Genomic DNA, 20,565 nt, shown 5'->3' with positions numbered 1-20,565 from the left:
CTTCCGAAGTGCTGGGATTACAGGTGTGAGCCATTGCACCTGGCCTATATTTTTTCTTTACTCTGTAAGAGTTATTTATTTCTTTTGTCATTATGAAGAAAAATCATAACATGGGAACAATGACCTAAATAACTGAAACAGGAAATGAATTGGCTCTGGGGAAATTGCCGTGACCAGCTGAGGTTAGAAAAGATGGTCTAGAACAGGACAAAACTGACATCCCTTAGCAGAGGATATTACAACATGTCCGCAAAGTCAGGAAACATAAAATAAAATGATTTTTAAAACTATGTTATTTACACTTCCAAACAGTATACTGTACTCAATATGTTTTCTGACAAAGTACTCTAAATTTAAAGCAATAGGTCCAATTGTGACTCTGGAAAAACATCTAATGAGTAATCTGGAAACACAGGGAGAATAGTATATTATATACTTCACCCAAAAACATTCTGAGCTTACTATTTAGAAATGTAACTGAACAGTTACACACTGTTTAAAAATAAGTTTCTCCTATGTTTCTCGTCTCTGCAACACTTGTGGCTGCCAGCTGACACGAGGCAGGTGCAGTGTGAGTGGCTGCCAGTGGACAGTGACAAAAACAAGACTTACTGAAACAAACAAGTGTTTCATAAATAATTTGGAAACAATTTTGGAATCCCTTTCTTGGCCATGGAAATAGTACATTTCAGATTCTATTAATTGATTTATGTGTGGGAAATCCTCAACTGGTAATGCTGGAAATGCTTAATGATGCTATACTACTGTCTGTAAATGTGAGAGGACATCTACAGAAATTGAAAATCGCAGAGGAAGCAAGCCACAGTGAGGAGCCAGGCTGTCTCTGCAGGGTCATTAACATTTGATACAAAGTTTACATTGTAGCTTGTAGTTACACAAGCAGGTACAACTGAAATGGGCCCTAAGGGATAGATTAGAGACAAATCAGGAATCCACAAAACAGCTCCATAGTATGTTTGGACCAGCTTCTAATCAGTCGACCTTTGTATATTTTTCCAGTCATACAGCATCCTCTTTTTCTATGATCCACTTGTCAAGTAAATTTTGCCCACACAGGGGACATGCTTCTAGTCCGAAAAATAAATCATGTTCTTCCCAGCTGTAAACTAATTGCAGAGATGAGTAAAAACATTATGGAATTGAACTTAAAGCAGCAATTTTGCTTTTCTTGGTTCACTGCTGCATTAAGGAGATGGAAACTTTAGAAGGAGTTTCAACTCAGGGATCACTGTCCCTTAAGTGAGACCCCACCTGTATGGAGGAGCTGGTGAATCTGTATCTGCACTTAACATTGTTGGTAGACGGATTACTATATCTTGCTATTTATATACTATTTTGTATGTAGTAGATGTGATTAGTTAAGTCCAAATTCAATTAAAATTATCACGGTATTCCTGAAATTATGTATTTCTTCAATTTGTGCTTAAGGTTCAATTTAACTATCGTGGGGCTGTGATTTTTTTGCTGTTAAAAAGGGATTCTTGGCCTGGAAATGGTTGGGAATTACTGATAAAAATACCAGCTTTCATTGTGCTGTAAAGTCAGTTAAATTGTATGAAAGCTTTTTTCATAGTGATAATTGTCTCTATATTTTTAAAATGCTTTATTGAGGCATAATTTACATGCATGAGACTCACCAACTTTAAGTGTATAATTTAATGGTTTGGTAAATATACAAGCATTGTGCATTTATCATCACAATCCAGTTTTAGAACATTTCCATCATCCCAAAATGATCCCTCATGCTCATTTGTAGCCACTCCCTATTCCCACTCCCCAGCCCCAAGCAACTTAATCTTTGTGTCCATAAAATTGCCTCTTATGAACCTTTCATATAAATGACATCATAAAAATGTAGTCTTTGAGTCTAGCTCCATTCACCTTACGTGACATTTCTAAAGCAGAGCCATGTTAAAACATGTACCGATTTTTTTTTTTCTGAATAGTATTCCATTGTATGGACATAATAATTTTGTTTACCCCTTCAAATTTGGATTGTTTCCACTTTGGGCTATTATGAATGATACTGTTGTGAATATTTGCATGTAAAGTCTTTGTGTGGACATATGTTTTCATTTTTCTTGGAGATATATACCTAACAGGAAGATTAGATTGCTGGATTGTGTGATAAATTCATATTTAGTTTTTAAGGAACTACCAAACTTATGGTAATGTCTGCACCCTTTTACAGTCCTAGAGCTTTGTGAGGACTCCACACTGAGGCGGCTCCAGATCCTCACCAACACTTGTAATTGTCAGTGCATTTTCATTATTGTCATTCTAGTGTGTGTGAAGTCTCACTGTGGTTTTAATTTGTATATTTCTTTTCTTTTTTTTTTTTTTGAGATGGAGTCTCACTCTGTTGCCCAGGCTGGAGTGCAGTGGCAGGATCTTGGCTCACCATAACCTCTGCCTCGCTGGGTCAAGCAATTCTCCTGCCTCAGCTTCTCGAGTAGCTGGGATTACAGGCACACACCACCATGCCCAGCTAATCTTTGTATTTTTAGTAGAGACGGGAGTTCACTATGTTGGCCAGGCCAGTGTCGAACTCCTCGTGATCTGCCCACCTTAACCTACCGAAGTGCTGGAATTACAGGTGTGAGCCATCACGCCTGGCCTAATTTATATATTTCTAATGACTCATAATGTTGACTGAGAATTTTTTTTTTTGAGATGGAGTCTTGCCCAGGCTGGAGTGCAGTGATGCCGTTTCAGCTCGATGCAACCTCTGCCTCCCTGGTTCAAGTGATTCTCCTGCCTCAGCCTCCCAAGTGCTGGGATTACAGGCACACACCACCATGCCCAGCTAATTTTTGTATTTTTCATAGAAACGGGTTTTCACCATGTTGGCCAGGATGGTCTCCATCTACTGACCTCGTGATCCGTCCGCCTCAGCCTCCCACAGTGCTGGGCTTACAGGCGTGAGCCACCATGCCCGGCGACTGAACATCTTTTCATGTGTTTATCAGCCAATCCTATATCTTCATTGGTGAAATGTCTGTTCAGATGTGTCACACATTTTAAAAATTGGGTTGTTTTCTTACTATTGAGTTATGAGTCTTTTATATATATTTTAGATACAAGTCCTTTATCAGATATAATTTGGAAATATTTTCTTGCAGTCTGTAATGTGTTATACATCAATTTTAAGATATCCTTCACATTAAGAAACTAACAGTGTGGATAATAATCCTGGTATTGACAGAGGTTTGGACTCCTGAAGCCTGAAAGACTGTCTGCTGCCACGCCTGGACACGTACTACATCACTTACAAAAACTATAGAGCACCCGTTGTGTGTGCAGTTGTGATTGCTTATAGATTTTTAGAATTGGAAGTCATGTAAAGAGCAGGTAGTCTGGTACATTGCCTCAATAGGTAAGTCAGTATGAACTTTTAAGAATTTTTGTTTTCTTCTGTATTGGGTCTATTGTGGGTATGTCCAACGTGACAGGGGAGGTAAGGGAAGTGGCATCCCCTGAGATTGTGATTGAAAATGGCTTTCATCATCTTTAAGTGAACGTGAGATGCCAGTGATAGGATGTATGTATATCTGTACTTGTGTCTCTCTGTGTATGTAAATAAATAAACATGCTGGAAGGAGGAGGCGATTCCATCAGGGACTTCGTGAAAGAAACAAAATAATAACTAGACCTTCCTTTAATGATGAAAACTGTTTATACAGCAAACCATCAAAGCCGAAATGTGAATTCTGGTATTAGTCTGATTTTTCCTAAGAAAATGTTGATGTAAGGACTGTAGTTGCAGAGGTTATTTTAGTATATTCTAGACCCTCTTTGTTTTGTTCTGTTTGGGGTTTTCCCTCCTTAAGGTGCTCTTGTCCACCACTAGACTGGCTGCCTTTTATTCCATAGCAGACAGTCCTTAAGTCTTTGCATATGTCCTTATTCAAAAATTAATCTTCATCAGTTTTTTTCCTGCAGAAAACAATTTTTAAATATCTTGCATAACAATGCCCTGCACCTGCAATCTCCAGTTGATGCAGTTTCCTTTCTCTCTTTTCTGTTCCCATTGGTAGAATAAATCAGTTCCTTCCTAAATCCTGAGCTGAAAATGTCCACACTTCCCAGAAGTGTACTTTAGAATCACCTGTAACATGTATTTAAAATACAGATTACCCAGCTCCCCGGGCAAAGCTCTCCTGCCATGTGACACCCTGATACAGTTCAGAGAGCCACTAAGGCAGGCTAAAATGGCTCAGCAGGCAAAGGTCCAAGCTGCCAGTTTATTGTGTCATTACAGCATGCCTAGCATAGCTAGGAGGACAGGCTCACACCCAGCCCCACAGCTGTTGTGCTACAGACTCAGGCACAGCGCTGTCTAAATGGCAGATGTGAGCCACAACTGCTGGGGACAAGCCAGCCATATTTGGGAAAATCTTATTGTAAGGGGCAAGTGTGAGTGAGATTTAGGAGTCATGGGAAAATACAGCAACACGGTACATCTTGTGTCATGGGAGGGATGTGGAAGAAAGAGATAAACTACTGGCCAGAGTGTCTCCTGACTGGGTGACTTGCCACCTCATGGGCCAGGCAGGTTGCAGCAGCTCTGCCTTTAGGAGGTGACTGGAGGAGAGAGAGGCATGATGAAAACAGATGCACCCTTTCCTAAGCAGGGATTAACATTCAGGCTGCCGAAAGGAACTCCACAGCCTGTTTCCCATCCTTCTTGTCCTTATCAAGTACTGGTCCTAATGTATGTGTTCTGCTTCCACTTTCTCAGGATGCTTATGTTTTTGCAAATACATTTATGGAAAAGTTACCTCACCCACCTCTCCAAACATCTATTTGTTTTACATTTTTGTTGTGGGTGAGTGATCTTTTTACATAACTTCAAATGGCATAACATTCAGCAGTATCCAAGCCTGCGTATATCTGATGAGAGGAAAGTAATTGTGAAGCCTATGTTCTAATTATAACTTTGTCACTATCTAACTCCATGACTCTAGCAAATTGCTTCAACTGTCTGGCCTGTAGTTTTTTTCTTGCGTTAAATAACAGACAGTCTAGATCGGTGGTTCTTATCATGTGGTTTCTGGACTAACAGCATCAGCAGTACCTGGGAAACTTGTTAGAAATGCAAATTCTTGGGCTCTGCCCTAGATCTACTGAAACATACTCTGTGGGTGGGGCCCAGCAATCTGTGTTTGAAACGCGATTCTGATTATTTGATAAAAGTTTGCAAACCACTGGTCTAGATAAGTAGTTCTTAGCCTTGGCTACACATTAAAATCATCTGGGCAACTTTTATAACCTGCCAATCCTGGCCTCTTCCGCCAAAGATTCTGACTTAAATGGTTTCAGGTGGGGTCCATTGTTACGTGGTTATAGCGGACGTCTAGGTGCTATCTGAACTCTTCAAAACTAAAAGTCAGTGTTTCCCAGTTGTAAATGCATACCTCTAGACCTGGCCTTCTCAAGCCACTAGGTGTTGCTATAATAGAGAAGAAAAGGCGTTTTCAAAACTGTCTTTGGATGTGGATGAGGAGGAGGAAAATGTATTTCTTAACTTCTGATAAGAGATTATTTTGTTCTTTTAATCTGAGTGCAATTTGCTAAATATTCATTTGCAACCTGTTACACTTACTCAAAGAAATTAAATGCCCACAAATGACAGAAAGAATAAAGAATTGTGATATATATTTACAATAAAATACTCTTTAGCAATAAAAAGAAATAAACAAGTGATGCACATTATAACATGGCTGAATCTCACAACATAATGAACCAAAAAGGAGTGTACACAAAAGAAATAATATTGTATCATTCCTTTAAGTGAAAATCAAACACAGGTAAAACTAATCTATGGTGATTGAGGTCAGAACAGTGATTACCCTTGAGGGTAGGGTGGTGATACTTAGAAGAGAGCACAAGGGAACCTTCCAGAGTGCTACAAATATTCTACTTCTTGATCTGATGATAGTTATTTACATATACACACACTGCACATATATATACACTGAGCTATACTCTTAAATTTGCACACTTTACTGTATATGTGTTACTCGTTAGTAATAAAGATTTACAAAAAATAAAATGTAATCCTCAGGTAGAGTGACCGGTACCCCAGCCCACTATCGCTTGGTATATATGCCATCTACCTTGGTATTTGTACCGTCTGTGGTCACTAAAAGATGAACATAGCACTTTGATTTCATGTTGATATTAAGTTAAAATGTATGTATCAATGTCTATGATCCCAAATTGAGAAGGTAATGGCATGGTCTCTATTTATTTAAACGTTTAGTTTGTTTTGAATATTTGCATGCTGGCAGGACCCACATTCTGCAGCAATACCCGTGGGTGATTGAATCTCTTTAAAACCATCTGCTATCTCTTCCTTACTCCTCAAATCTTGTAATAGGATCTAAGAAATAAAACTGCCTGCTCTTTACTATCTGCAGAAAAAGACCTCACCCCTTCTCCTGTCAGTGACAGGAGGTCAAATGCATCCTAACAAATCAAGGTGACATTTAAAAAAAAAAAATCATTCTGTAGCAGGCAGAAACAAGTCCCTGCAAATTGCAATAAGCCACTGACTATTTAAACAAGGCATATTAGAAAGGCATTCAGGGAAGAAAAATGTGTTAGGGAAATGAAAACCAGAGCCACTTAGCAGAATGCAGAAAAATCCTTCGGAAAGGGAGTCTTATCATAATAGATGGGAAATTACCATCCATCACTCAGCTATCACTTTAAAGCCACAGGCTGGATGATCTCACTTGAGGGAGCACATCTTAAGCACTGTTCATCAAAAGCACAGGCTGGACTGGCTGATGTCTACCTATGAAATCATTCAAAAAGAGCAGAAATCTTTGTTCAATTCGGACTGTATTAAATGCTGTCAGTTTTACTGATACTGTCTTTTGAAATGCTGTGCTCTGTGCCATTATGTTCCAGTTACTTTGATGTCATTCTGTTGGAGTTGGGTAGAACACATAGGGCAGTTTTTGTTGTTGTTTTCAGATTAAAAAAACTTTTTTAAGAGATGGGGTTTTGCTATGTTGCCCAGGCTGGACTCAAACTCCTAATTTGTGGGCTCAAGGGATCCTCCCACCTCAGCCTCCACGAGTAGCTGAGATTACAGGCACATGCCACCTGTTAACTTAAAAAAAAATCTCAAATCTACAAGTTTGGAAAGATGAGGAGACTTTCTTTCTTATAAGGAGTTACAGCTTTCAAGGTGGCATCCTGCAGGCTGGGAAGCACAGCCTCCAGGCAAGACCAGAGATAGGCACTTCGAAGGAGGAGGGATTGGGGTAAGAGTTTATGATGAATGGGTTGGCTAAACATACATGTTCAACAGGCTACAGGACGATTATAAATATTCATGAAGGTAGTCCTGACGCATGCATATTGAACAAACACGTAGGTTATATACAACCCATGTTCACTTTAGGGTAGAGACTTAACATTTAAATGTTAGGCCCTATACATACATAACATTTAAAAATTAGGTCCTGTACATCAGGTCTTTTCAGGACATGAATGCACACAAATGCACAACCTCTGTAAACCAGCCGGAACCAGTCCATAATCGGTGTTCTTATCAGGGGAAAGTTATTGAAACCAGTCTCTTGTCCAATCAAGGCTATAGTTGTGGCTGGTGCAACAGGGGTTCAGTTAGTCAGGGTTGTGTGAGCTGCAACTTTTTTACTATTGCTTATCTCAAGACTAGCATTTGTTTAGCTGCTAGAGAAAAAGAAAACCCTTGTGGCAGTTAGAGCACAGTTTATCCTTTAAGTGTAGAAGTGCATGACTTAACTCTTGCCTGGCATAGCCTAGATCCTGTTTGTAATTTGGTATTTTATTGCCACAAAGAGTCTGTTCTATCAATCTTATGAACTCTATTTTAACATTAATGCTGGGTGGTAATGGTGCCATGCTATTACTAGCCCCAGGGTAATTATACCACCCTTAGTGAATTCCCTATGCCCTACTCATATCCTTGTAAATAGTGCCTTTATTAAACTCTCTTTAAGCTATCCGATTGGAGTATGTCATCTATTTCTTTCTGGAATTTTTTTTTTCTTTTTCTTCTTTCTTTTTTTTTTTTTTTTTGAGATGGAGTCTCGCTGTGTCACCAGGCTGGAGTGCAGTGGCGTGATCTCAGCTCACTGCAACCTCTGACTCCCTGGTTCAAGCAATTCTCCTGCCTCAGCCTCCCAAGTAGCTGGGATTACAGGCACCTGCCACCATGGCTGGCTAATTTTTGTATTTTTAGTAGAGATGGGGTTTCACCATCTTAGCCAGGCTGGTCTTGAACTCCTGACCTCGTGATCCACCCATCTCGGCCTCCCAGAGTGCTGGGATTATAGGTGTGAGCCACTGCACCCAGCCTCTTTCTGGGATCTTGACTGACACAGAAATTGCTACTACAGGTGCCCCAGGAGAAAGACTCAGATTGGGAATCTTGGTTTGGATAGCCTGTTTACTTCCTTGCCAGTAGTAAATGCGACACAGATAACCCCTGCCATAGGGCAGCATCACGGTTATTCACATTATCACTGTGTGGGCATGAAATGAAGAGCAGGAAGAGGACAAGGCATTGGGAGATCAAGTACTGTGGCACTGCCATTATGGTGATTAGTAATGATTACATAGACCATGGGACCACCTGGCTTCTTTGGACAGTGCGAGAAAGTATGTGAAGAATAAAGGAAAAATGAAACTGCGAGTTTGCAGTTGAGATTGTAAGTGGATAATCAGAAAGCCTGGGTGGCAGCTTTTGAAGGATGAAGTGTCTCCTATCCTCACAGAGCAGATGACGCTGTGGGCCACGTCCAGATCCTAATGCTGAGCATTGTAACAACATTTAATTGGGTTGCACAACAACTTCACTAGGCCTTTTCTGCCAAGGTGGGGGCACTGGTAGAGGAGTGGAGCTTAAAACAGGGGTTGGATCAATGTGGGTGAAACAGAATTTTGAAACTCCTGACTCCCTTGGACTTCCCTAGCTATGGGAGGGAGCTCTGCCTCCACTGTTTGAGAGAAGCAGTTCTTACCTACATCAGAATTCTTCCAATACCTGCACCTGGGGCAGTTGTCACACAAGCTGAGCCAGTGCCCCTCAGGACCTCCCTCCACCCAACACCTGCCCCTCTTTACTACTAGGCCTTTACTGAAAGGAATTACAAGTCCTGAAGTGAGTGGTGATAGCCTGTACCCAGAAAGAAGTTTAGATCAGGATTGTACCAAACTGTATTGTCAGGAGCCTGGGGAGCCCTTATGGGGTAGTGAATCCTAAGGATGTTAGACACAGGAGATAAAATACATGGCTTTACTGAGCCGCACCCACAGAGATGGGTTGGAATTTAATGTGCTGCATAGGCCACTCAGGAGTGAACATTAATGGCCTGCTAGCTTGGCTAATTGAGCTTGAACTCATGGCCTCGAGCCTCGATACTCAGTGTGGTCTGTGGATCAGCAGCAGTGGCATCACCTGGGAGATGAATAGAATCCTGGCATCTCAGAATCCACCCCAGACTTACTGAAGCAAAACTCTGTATTTTACAAGCCTCCCAGGTGACTTGTGTGCATATTAAAGATTGAGAAAAACTTCTCTAGGCCTCTGATATAATGAGATTGAAATATCAAACAGAGGCTTCCAAACTGTGTTCCCAAACAAGTGTTGGCATCATCTGGGAACTCAGAAATGCAAATTCTCAGAACCCAGCCAAGATCTCCCGAATCAGAGACTTACGGGGTAGGGCGCGGGAATCTGTGTTTTGACAAGCTGTCCAGGGGATTCTGATGCACACTCTTGTTTGAGTCAGTTTCATGACCTGCTTATGGCCTATCGTTAATTAGATCAAAATGCTGGAACTTCCCCTGCATACCAAAGAGCAGTGCTTCTCTATTGCAAACAACTAATCAGCCACTCTCTCACCTGCTTGTCACCAAAGCAGCAGGAAGTGCATCAGTGGGAAGATACCAACCTGCTTGAAAAGGTGATGACTGTCCTTGAGAGACCAGAGATAACCTTGGGGGAAATTGCAAAAGGACTGGTTTTTCTGATTTCATGGAAATATGGGATCCCAGAGGCTTGAAGCCAAATGGCAGCGTTTAACTGTCAAAGACAGTTGAGTATGCTGGCTACAGTAAGCCACAGAGACAGAGGTAATTAGAGATTTTTGGCCCACAGGCATCTGTGGCAATAACTAAATGATCATAGGATCTCTTGAAATGAAATATGTGGTCACTACTGAAGTTCTTCTTGATATATACAGGTGAAAAAATTGGGGCTATACTGGGAAAACCTCAGATCTATCTAATGAGAAATCCTGGCCTCTTAGGTCCCAGATCTAAGCCAAAGCCCATCCACAGAGAAAAAGGTTGGATCCTTTGAGGACGAATGTTATAGTAGAGGCATAGTTGTTTATCATGAATGATCCATCTCCTCTTCCCTGGAAGAACCTACTGCCATTTACTTAAGAAACTATACATAGAGCAAAGAGAAATAACACACCCTCTCAGGAGTTACTAGATACTTACTCTGAACTGACATTTATCCTAGGAGACCTGAGAAATGCCAGTGGGGTCCACCATTCAGAAAACTGTTGGGGTCTGGACCCAGGTTCATCCTACCATTGGTCCAGTAGGACCTTGGATCCACATTGTGGTTATTTCCCAGCCTTAAAATATACACTGGGGCTAGATATGCTTAGTCATAGGCAGATGCCCATATTTGTTACCTGATTTATGGAGTGAAAGTTACTATGGTAGAAAGGGCCAAGTCAAGACCCTAGAACCACACCACCACCCTCCTTCACGATAGTAAGCTGAAAGCAATTGCCTATCCTTAGGGGAATTGCAGAGGTTGGTGCCACCATCAAACTCTTAAAGATGCAGTGCTTTGATCCCTATCACATGCTCATTCAACTTACCTGTTCGGTCAGTGTAAGAGTCAGACAGGTTATGGAAAATGATTGGATATCACTGCAAACTTTAACAGATGGTGATGGCAAACATAACAATGATCTGGATGTAGTATCTTTACTGGAACAAATCAATACAGCCCTAGTGTCCATTTACAGTCATTGACCTGGCATATTCCTTTCTCCCCCATTCTCATAATTAACAAAAATCAGAAGAAGTTCACATTTGCAAGGCAGGGCAACATTATACCTTTACTTAGTTGCCTCCAGGCCACATGAACTCTCCTGGTCTCTGTTATAAAACAGTCCAAAGGGCCTGTAATCAACTTGATACTGTACATCGTGTCACTGTCATCTTTTACAATGATGACATAATGCTAACTGAAACTGGGGAACAGGAAGTAGCAAGTACCCTAGATGTCTTAGTAAGTCACATTCATGCCAGAGGATAGGAGATAGAGTCCATGAACATTCAGGAACCTGCTGTATGTCTAATGTTTTGAGGGGTGCAATAGCCTGGGGTACATCTCTCACTTTCTAAGAGTGAGAAGTAACTTGCCCTGCTTTGCACTGATCACCACAAAGCGGCACGACATTTGTGGGGCTTCTTTAGATTTCGGAAGCAACAAGCCACATTTGTGCATACTGCTTGAACCCATCACCTAGGAAGCTGCGAAGGTGACAGTTTGGAGTGGGATACAGAGCATGAAAGGGTTCTGAGGCAGATCCAGGCTGTGGTGCCAGCTGTCCTGTCACTTGAGCCTTCTGACCCCACAGACTCAATGATACTCAAAATACCTCTGACCAACAGAGGTGTCTTATAGAGCCTCTGACAATCCTCAATAGGAAACTCATGACCTGCTGGTGATTATTACCATTGGAAGGTGGCTCTGGCTTGTTCCTGCACCCTGGTAGAGCCTGAAAGCCTTATCATGGGCTGCCCTATATTTGTGTGACCCAGACTACCCACCATGCATGGCAATATCCTCTGAACCATAAAACTGTTTATATGTGCAGCAGCATTCCATTTGTTAAAGCAAACTAAATATGGCCTGAGAAGGACTCCGTACTTCTATATTTGAGTCCTTGTGGATGAACTGTAACCTAGCTTAATAGTCAGACAAAACTGAAAACCTAACTTAAGAGTATGTGCCTGTAACAATAACTGAGTCTTGGCCAATCCCAGCAGCCATACTTCAACCACTCATAGACTGCTAAGTGTTCAAATTGTGTTCAAATAAGGCAAACGCCAACCTGTAACCAATCCAGCTGTTTCTGTCCCTCACTGCTGATTTCTGTACATCATTTCCCTTTGTTTGTCTATAAATCTTCTTCCACCACGTGGCTGCGCTGGAGTCTCTGTGAATCTGCTGTGATTCTGGGGGTTGCCCGATTCGCCAGTTGTTCATTGCTCAATAAAACTTCTTTAAATTGAATTTGGCTGAAGTTTTTCTTTTATTACATTTCCCATGGAAACGGGATACATGCAATCAACCTGCTTGTGCAGTGTACTTGGCTCCTGAACCTACATGATTGAAGCAAACTGCACAAGCAAGTGGCCTGGCCTCCTGCATTGCCTGGTCCTCTGCTTCACTGCCCTCCTCACCTCATACACATGGCCCCAGGGGAAGATTTCTGTGACCACTTGATGGAGGAAAATGGGTCTAGTTTACTGATAGGTCTTCCAGGTATGCTGGCTTCTGTAGCACAGATTCATTCAGGGATGGCCGTGAAAACCACAGCAAACAGAAATCCTCCCAGTGGGCAGAACTTTGGTACTTCTGATTGTCCACTTTGTGTGAAAGAAGAGATGGCTCATATCTCAAATGATTTATAAACAGTAGGAAGTAGATTAACCAGATTGTTAGGGACTTGGAGAAAACAACTGAGGAAAATTGGTGTCATGAAGGCTTGGGAGAAAAGCATGAGAAGGGATATTTCAGAACAGATGGTGGACAGAATAACCTGTCCTGTGGATGTCGGGTAATCTCTTTCTCCAGCCACTCCAGTGCTTTCCCAATGAGCCTATGCACAAAGTAGCCACAGTGGCAGGGATAGAGCCAGCCATGAACTCAGCGATATAGACTTCCCCTCATGTTGTTGCCATCACCGCTGAGTGCCTCACCTGCCCACAGGAAAGACCAAACCTGAGCCTCGGATACGATACCATTCCCAGGGTCACCAGCCAGCCATCGGGCGATACACCGATTACACTGGGATTCTTTCATTATGGAGGGAACAGTGGTTTGTCCCCCACAAGATCCGACACATACTCTGAATACTGATTTCTTTTCCTTGCTTCCAGCACTTCTGCCAGAATCACTGTCTTTGGACTTAGAGAATTCCTGATTTGTAGCCACCATATCTTACACAACACTGTCTGTAATCAAGGGACTCATGTTGTGGCAAGGAAAGTAAAGAAATCGGTTTGCACTCATGGAATTCATTGATCTGACATGTGCCCCATTACCTAGAATAACCTGGCTTGATAAAGGGTAGAATGTCTAGACTACTGTAGATTCAATCAATGGAACCAACTCTGTAAGTTTGGGTTACTGTGTTTTGTTTTGTTTTTCCTTTGAGACGGAGTCTCGCTCTGTCACCCAGGTTGGAGTGCAGTGGTGCAATCTTGGCTCACTGCAACCTCTGCCTCTCGGGTTTAAGCGATTCTCCTGCCTCAGCCTCCCGAGTAGCTGGGACTACAGGCATGTGCCACCAAGCCCAGCTAGTTTTTTGTATTTTTAGTAGAGACGGGTTTTCGCTGTGTTAGCCAGGATGAATCTGAATCTGAATCTCCTGACCTCAGGTGATCCACTCGCCTTGGCGTCCCGAAGTGCTGGGATTACAGGTGTGAGCCACTGTGCCCGGCCTGGGTTGCAGTTGCAGTATATGCTTTAAATCATCAGTGAACATAAAAGGCCCTCTTCCCCGGAGCCAGAATGTATAGTAAACAAGAGGTGAATGTGGGAGTACCCTCTCACAGCTGTACCGAACAGTCCTTTTAAGATTTTGCTTCCTTTCCCCACTATCCTGAATTCAAAGGATTTGAAGGTGCTAGAACTTGTAGAAGTTCCTCCACCAGGAAATATGGTAATGATTCCAATTACTTGGTAGCCCTGACCATTTTAGGCTTCTCATGCCTCTGAGCAAACAGGCAGAGAAGAGAGCTATCCTATTGGCCACGGTGACTGATTCTGATACCAGAAGAAATTAGGTTGTTACTTCACAATAAGGGAAAAGAGAACCACGGCTGGAATGCAGAGGATTCACAGGGGCATCTCTTTAGTCCTCGCTTACCTAATAGTCTTACTCAGTAGAAAACAGGGCCATCCAACAAAACAAGACCACTAAGATCTCAGACTCACCAGGTATCAATGTTAGAGCTACCCCACAAGATAAAGAATACCAACCAGCTGAGTTCTGACAGAAAACACGAAACAGGGGTAGAGGAAAGTAGAGACTGGGCACGGTGGCTCATGCCTGTAATCCCAGCACTTTGGGAGGCTGAGGCAGGTGGATCACTTGAGCCCAGGAATTTAAGACCAGTCTGAGCAACATGGTGAAACCCTGTCTCTATGAAAAAATACCAAAAAATTAGCCAGGTGTGGTGGCGTGCATCTGTGGTCCCAGCTACTCAGGGGGCCGAGGTAGGAAGATCACTTGAGTCTGGGAGATCAAGGCTGCAGTGAGCTATGTTCGCATCACTGTACTCTAGCCTGGGCAACAGGAGTGAGACTCTATCTTGAAAAAAAAAAAAAAAAAAGAGACTGAATTGACATCGCCAGAAGATGATACAATTACTGGTGAGCCTTTGCATATGTCTTGTGTTGGGGACATAATTTTTCACTTGGAGGACAGGAGTGGATGCTTAAGGGAAGAGAGGAGAGATTGTACTGAAAGCTTCCTTTTGGTCTTGCAGATACATACTGTCCCCTTCTCCCCCTGTGCTATTCCCAAGGAAGTTGACATTGAGGGGCCACAGCAAACCGCCTTCTATGATTTCTGATTTCCTAAGGGTTTGGTCTTTGGGAAGCATCCACAGGGAACTGGAGGAAGGAGAGGTTGGAGGATTTATTCCCTTGTTTCCCTGCATTAAAGGTTGCTGCAGGCTGGTAGTGCCCCTCAACTGAAGGCCCTCTCCACACAATTGTCTAAGTTTCTGGCTTCTAGTAATCACTAGAAACCACTCTCTCCCTCTCTCCTTTAGGCCTAGGCAGGACTAGGCTTGGGGTATTGTCCTATCTCTTATGAGTTCCCTGTACCCTATTCTGACCTTCTAAATTTTGTATTTACTTAAAATTTTCAAATTACCCAATTTGAGTGGGCCATCTGCTTATTAGATTCCTTATAGATACATTATGTGGACATTTGTGTAAAACATGAAAGTCATTAATTTTTTAAAAGCAAATAAGGGCTGGGTGCAGTGGCTCATGCCTGTAATTCCAGCATTTTGGGAGAGTGAGGCAGGTGGATCACCTGAGCCCAGGAGTTCCAGATTGGTCTGGGCAATATAGCGAGACCCCTCTCTACAAAAAATTTTAAAAAATTAAAAATTTTAAAAACTAGCCAGGTGTGGTGGTGTACCCAGCTACTCAGGAGACTGAGGTGGGAGAATTGCTTGAGCCTGAGAGGCAGAGTTTGCAGTGAGCAGTGATTGAGTCACTGCACTCCAGCCTGGGTGACAGAGTGAGACCCCATCTCAAAAAAAAAAAAAAAAAGTAATTAATAAGCCTAGCTTTCTCTCCTTATCTTTTCCTCTATCAACCAGACCAGGGCTTAGAGGGAATCATAATAGCTCAGGGGCTGTGGTACTTAGATTCAGAAGTCCTAAAGTTGCAGCTTGGGGCTTAGGAGTCTCAGGCTTAGAAATTCAATTTTAAAATCTGTTAAAATATCAATTAATATAAGCACTAATTCAGCTGTGGGTAACCACTTGCCTTTGGTTGGTGTGTCAGTTGCAGGGCAATATTTCTAGGAGAAATGTATTTTGTGTTCAAAGTAACTGACCCATGAACCTTGCAATATATTAATACATATATGTACACATACATATATTAAATATCCTAGCATGGCTAAAACTAAAAAGACTGACCATGTCAAGCGTTGGCAATAATGAGTAGTTACTAAATGTTCATACGTTGCTCATGGGGATGTAAAACAGGACAACCACTTTGGAAAACACTTTGAAAACTTAAATATTCATCTACCATATGGCCCAGTCATTCTACTCCTAGTCATTTCCTCAAGATAAATGAAACAGAAATGAGAAATTTAAAAATGAGAAAACTTTAGTTCAGAGAGGAAAAGTAACTAGTTCAAGACCAAGTGGGGATTTAGCCTTATTTAAATCTACTTCATGTGTTCTGCCTGCACGGTTCTGTCTCTCTCTGTGTGTGCATGTGCGTGTCTCTCTCTCGCCAGAAATTGAACTGGGCCCCATACGACAGATGTAAGAATTTGGGAAAGGAGATTCCAAAAAGAGAGAAGCAACTCTAATAAGAGTAGCAGGAACAACTGTGTTGAAGAAACAGGAGTCAGGCCAGCCCAACAGAGGAAAAGCATCCTTTTGGAAAGGAGAGTCAGTAAGACTTATAAGGCAAGTGGCAGTCAGGTTTCAAAGGCAATGAATTTTCTGTTTTTCAGGATAGAAAGTTAGGACTTTGTTCCACAGACTGTAGATCTCAGTGAATAGTGAGACTGGTGGAGGAACAGGGGTGACTTATCCATTAGGCAGAGTAGGTTCAGTGTCTAGGACCCAGGATACTTTCAGGAGCCCATAAAAATGTTTAAATTCTAATTTATCTCAAAAGAAGAAAAAATGAGTGCAGTAATAATAATCAATATATAAAATGAACACAATCTGGATCAGATCCATCTTTATAACTATGCAGATGTAAAACACAATTGTGGGCCGGGCGCGGTGGCTCATGCCTGTAATCCCAGCACTTTGGGAGGCTGAGGCAGGCAGATCACCTGAGGTCAGTAGTTCGAGACCAGGTTGGCCAACATGGTGAAACCCCGTCTCTACTAAGAATACAGAAATTAGCCAGGTGTGATGGCGGGCACCTGTAATCCCAGCTACTTGTGAGGGGGTAAGGCAGGAGAATCGCTTGAACTTCAGTGAGCCAAGAGGATATATAACTGGCAAATAAACACATGAAAAGATGTTCAACATCATTACCCAGTAGGAAATTGCAAATGAAAACCACAATGAGATATCACTACACATCTATTATAACAGCTAAAACAGAAAATAGTGACAATACCAAATGGTGACGACTTAATTTTTCATACATTTCTGGTGGCAATATCAAATGATGCGGCCTCTCTGGAAAATACTTTGACAGTTTCTTAAAGAACGAAACACACCCTTAACATATGACCTATAGTCATACTTCTGGGCATTTACCCCAGAGAAATAAAAATTCATGTCCACACAAAAATCTCCACAGGAACGTTCATAGAAGTTTTATTTCTAATAGCCCTAAACTGCAAACAACCCAAATGCCTTTTTTTTTTTTTTTTTGAGAGAGAGGATCTCACTGTGTTGCTCAGGCTGCAGTATAGTGGCACAATCACAGCTCACTGCAGCCTCGACCTCTCGGGCTCAAGCAATCCTCTCGCCTCAGCCTTCCAAGTAGCTGGGACTACAGGTATGTGCCAGCATGCCGGGTTTTTGTTGTTGTTGTTGTAGAGGCATGGTCTCACTATGTTGTCCAGGCTGGTTGGTCTCACACTCTTGAGCTCTAGAGATCCTTCCACCTCAGCCTCCCAAAGTATTGGGATTAGCAGTGTGAGCCACCACACTCAGCCTTCAAATGACTCTTGATATGTGAATGGTTAAACCAATTGTTGTACATTGATGCTATGGAATATTACTCAGTAATAAAGAGGAACAGACTGTTGATACTGCAACAACATGGATCTCAAGGGCATTGTGTTATGCGGGAAAAAGCCAATCTCAAAAGGCCACATACTATATAATTCCATTGATATAACATTCTTGAAATGACAAAATCATAGATATGGAAAACAAATTAGGGATTGCCAGGAGTTAAGGATGGTGAGGGTGAGGGGGTGGGTGTGACTGTAAAGGAATAGCACAAGGGAGGTCTTTGTGGTGATGGGATAGTTTTGTATACTAACTTCAGTGGATTTACATGAATCTACACATATCATAAAGTGGCATAGGACTATATGTGCACACATCATACATTTTCTTGCATACATATGATGCACACACATCATACTTTCTATTTCTTTCTTTCTGATTTGGATCTTGTGCTAAAGTTACATAAGATGTAACCACTGAGGAAGACTGAAGGCTACAGGGGACTTGTCTCTACCATTTTTTGCAATTCCCCATGAATCTATGATTATTTTCAAAGTGAAAAGTTTATAAGGGTTGGGTGCGGTGGCTCACGCCTATAATCCCAGCACTTTGGGAGGCCAAGGTGGGCAGATCACGAAGTCAGGAGTTCGAGACCAGCCTGGCCAACATGGTGAAACACTGTATCCACTAAAAATACAAAAAATTAGCCGGGCATGGTGGCGTGCGCCTGTAATCCCAGCTACTTGGGAGGCTGAGGCAGGAGAATCGCTTGAACCCAGGAGATGGAGGTTGCAGTGAGCCAAGACTGCACTACTGCACTCCAGCCTGGGTGACAGAGCAAGAGTCTGTCTCAACAAAAAAGGAAAGAAAAGTTAATAAAAACATGTTGTTAAAATTTTAGAGTATGCAATAGATTCACAGGATTCAGAAACAAAAAAGTGTAAAGCAATACACAATGAAAAAAATCTCCATTTTATTTCTGCATTCCATCAGCTCAATAGCTGAATCAGTCAAAGACCCAGCAGGAAAGAGATGGCAAACTCAAATGGGGCAGCTGAGAAAAATGTTAATAGAGTGACTATTTATAACATTTTGTGTATAGTTAAGGAAAAGCAACAAAGATGATTAAGCATATAAGGGCTAGCAAAAGCAGGGCTGTGGGGAAAATGTATGGTTGCTAGGGCTCAAGGGGAAAGAGGAGGGAGCAGTTGTTAGAACTAGATAGTTTTAGGAGAGTGTTACCCAGCAGTAGCTATGGCTGTAAGTAGAGAAAAAGCTACTGCAGGCTGTGGCTCACACCTGTAATCCCAGGACTTTGGGAGCCCCAGGAGGACAGATCACCTGAGGTCAGAAGTTTGAGACCAACCTGGCCAACATGATGAAACGCTATGTCTACTAAAAATACAAAAATTAGCCAGGCATGGTGGTGCACATCTGTAGTCCCAGGTACTCACTTACCTCTTGATCGTGGGAGGTGGAGGTTGTAGTGACCGAGATTGCAGTACTGCACTCCAGCCTGGGCGACAGAGTGAGACTCTGTCTCAAACAAAATGAAGCAAAACAGAAAAACAGTCACTGCCAGCTTGCAGCTGACCTATTGAGGTAAAACTTGCCAAATGAATACCACTGATCACACTTTCCCGTGTTGGGCCACCTACTTTACCTCCCATCTTCCCAATCCAGCCTAGGCTGAGAAGACATCCATGAAGCATAGCACTCAGCCTGCTGGGGAAGAGGGAAACGGAAAGTTGAAGGTTTGAGCTAAAGGAAAAAACATTAAGAATATCCAGCACAGGCCGGGCGCGGTGGCTCACGCCTGTAATCCCAACGCTATGGGAGGCCGAGATGGGCGGATCACTAGGTCAGCGAGACCATCCTGGCTAACACGGTGAAACCCCATCTCTACTAAAAACACAAAAAAATTAGCTGGGCTTGGTGGCGGGTGCCTGTAGTCCCAGCTACTTGGAGGTTGAGGCAGGAGAATGGCGTGAACCCGGGAGGCGGAGCTTGCAGTGAGCCAAGATCGCGCCACTGCACTCCAGCCTGGGCGACACAGCGAGACTCCGTCTCAAAAAAAAGAATATCCAGCACAACATCCTTCTAAAATATTTTTAAAATTGCTTACATAGGCAATAGATTATTATTCTTTTCCTTCTGATGTACACAAAGTATGATATTTCACACGCTTTCCTGCAACATGCTTTTTTACCCCACTCACTATGTCTCAGACTTTCTTTCTCTTTCTTTCTTTCCCTCCCTCCCTCCCTCCCTTCCTTCCTTTTTTTTTTTTTTTTTTTTTGAGATGGAGTCTCACTCTGTCACCCAGGCTGGAGTACAGTGGCGCGATCTCGGCTCACTGCTACCTCCGCCTCCTGGGTTCACGTAGTTCTTCTGCCTCAGCCTCCCAAGTAGCTGGAACTACAGGCACGTGCCACGTGCCACCACGCCTGGCTAATTTTTGTATTTTTAGTAGAGACCAGTTTCACCATGTTGGTCAAGCTGGTCTCGAACTCCCAACCTCGTGATCTGCCCACCTCAGCCTTCCAAAGTGCTGAGATTACAGGCGTGAGCCACCGTGCCCGGCCTGACATTTTCAAATTGCTTCAAGAATAATTCCCCATTTGGCCAGTCACAGTGGCAGATACGTGTAATCCCAGCATTTTGGGAGGCCAAGGTGAGTGGATCCTTTGAGCTCAGGAGTTTGAGACTAGCCTGGGCAACATGGAGAAACCCCATCTATACAAAAAAAAAACCACAAAAATTAGCTGGGCAGAGTGGTGCATGCCTGTAGTCTCAGTTACTCAGGAGGCTGAGGCA

The sequence above is a fragment of the Trachypithecus francoisi genome, unplaced genomic scaffold (assembly GCF_009764315.1).
Source record: "Trachypithecus francoisi isolate TF-2019V2 unplaced genomic scaffold, Tfra_2.0 Lachesis_group16, whole genome shotgun sequence".
In the NCBI taxonomy this organism is placed as follows: Eukaryota; Metazoa; Chordata; class Mammalia; order Primates; family Cercopithecidae; genus Trachypithecus; species Trachypithecus francoisi.
This window is presented reverse-complemented; position numbering follows the sequence as displayed.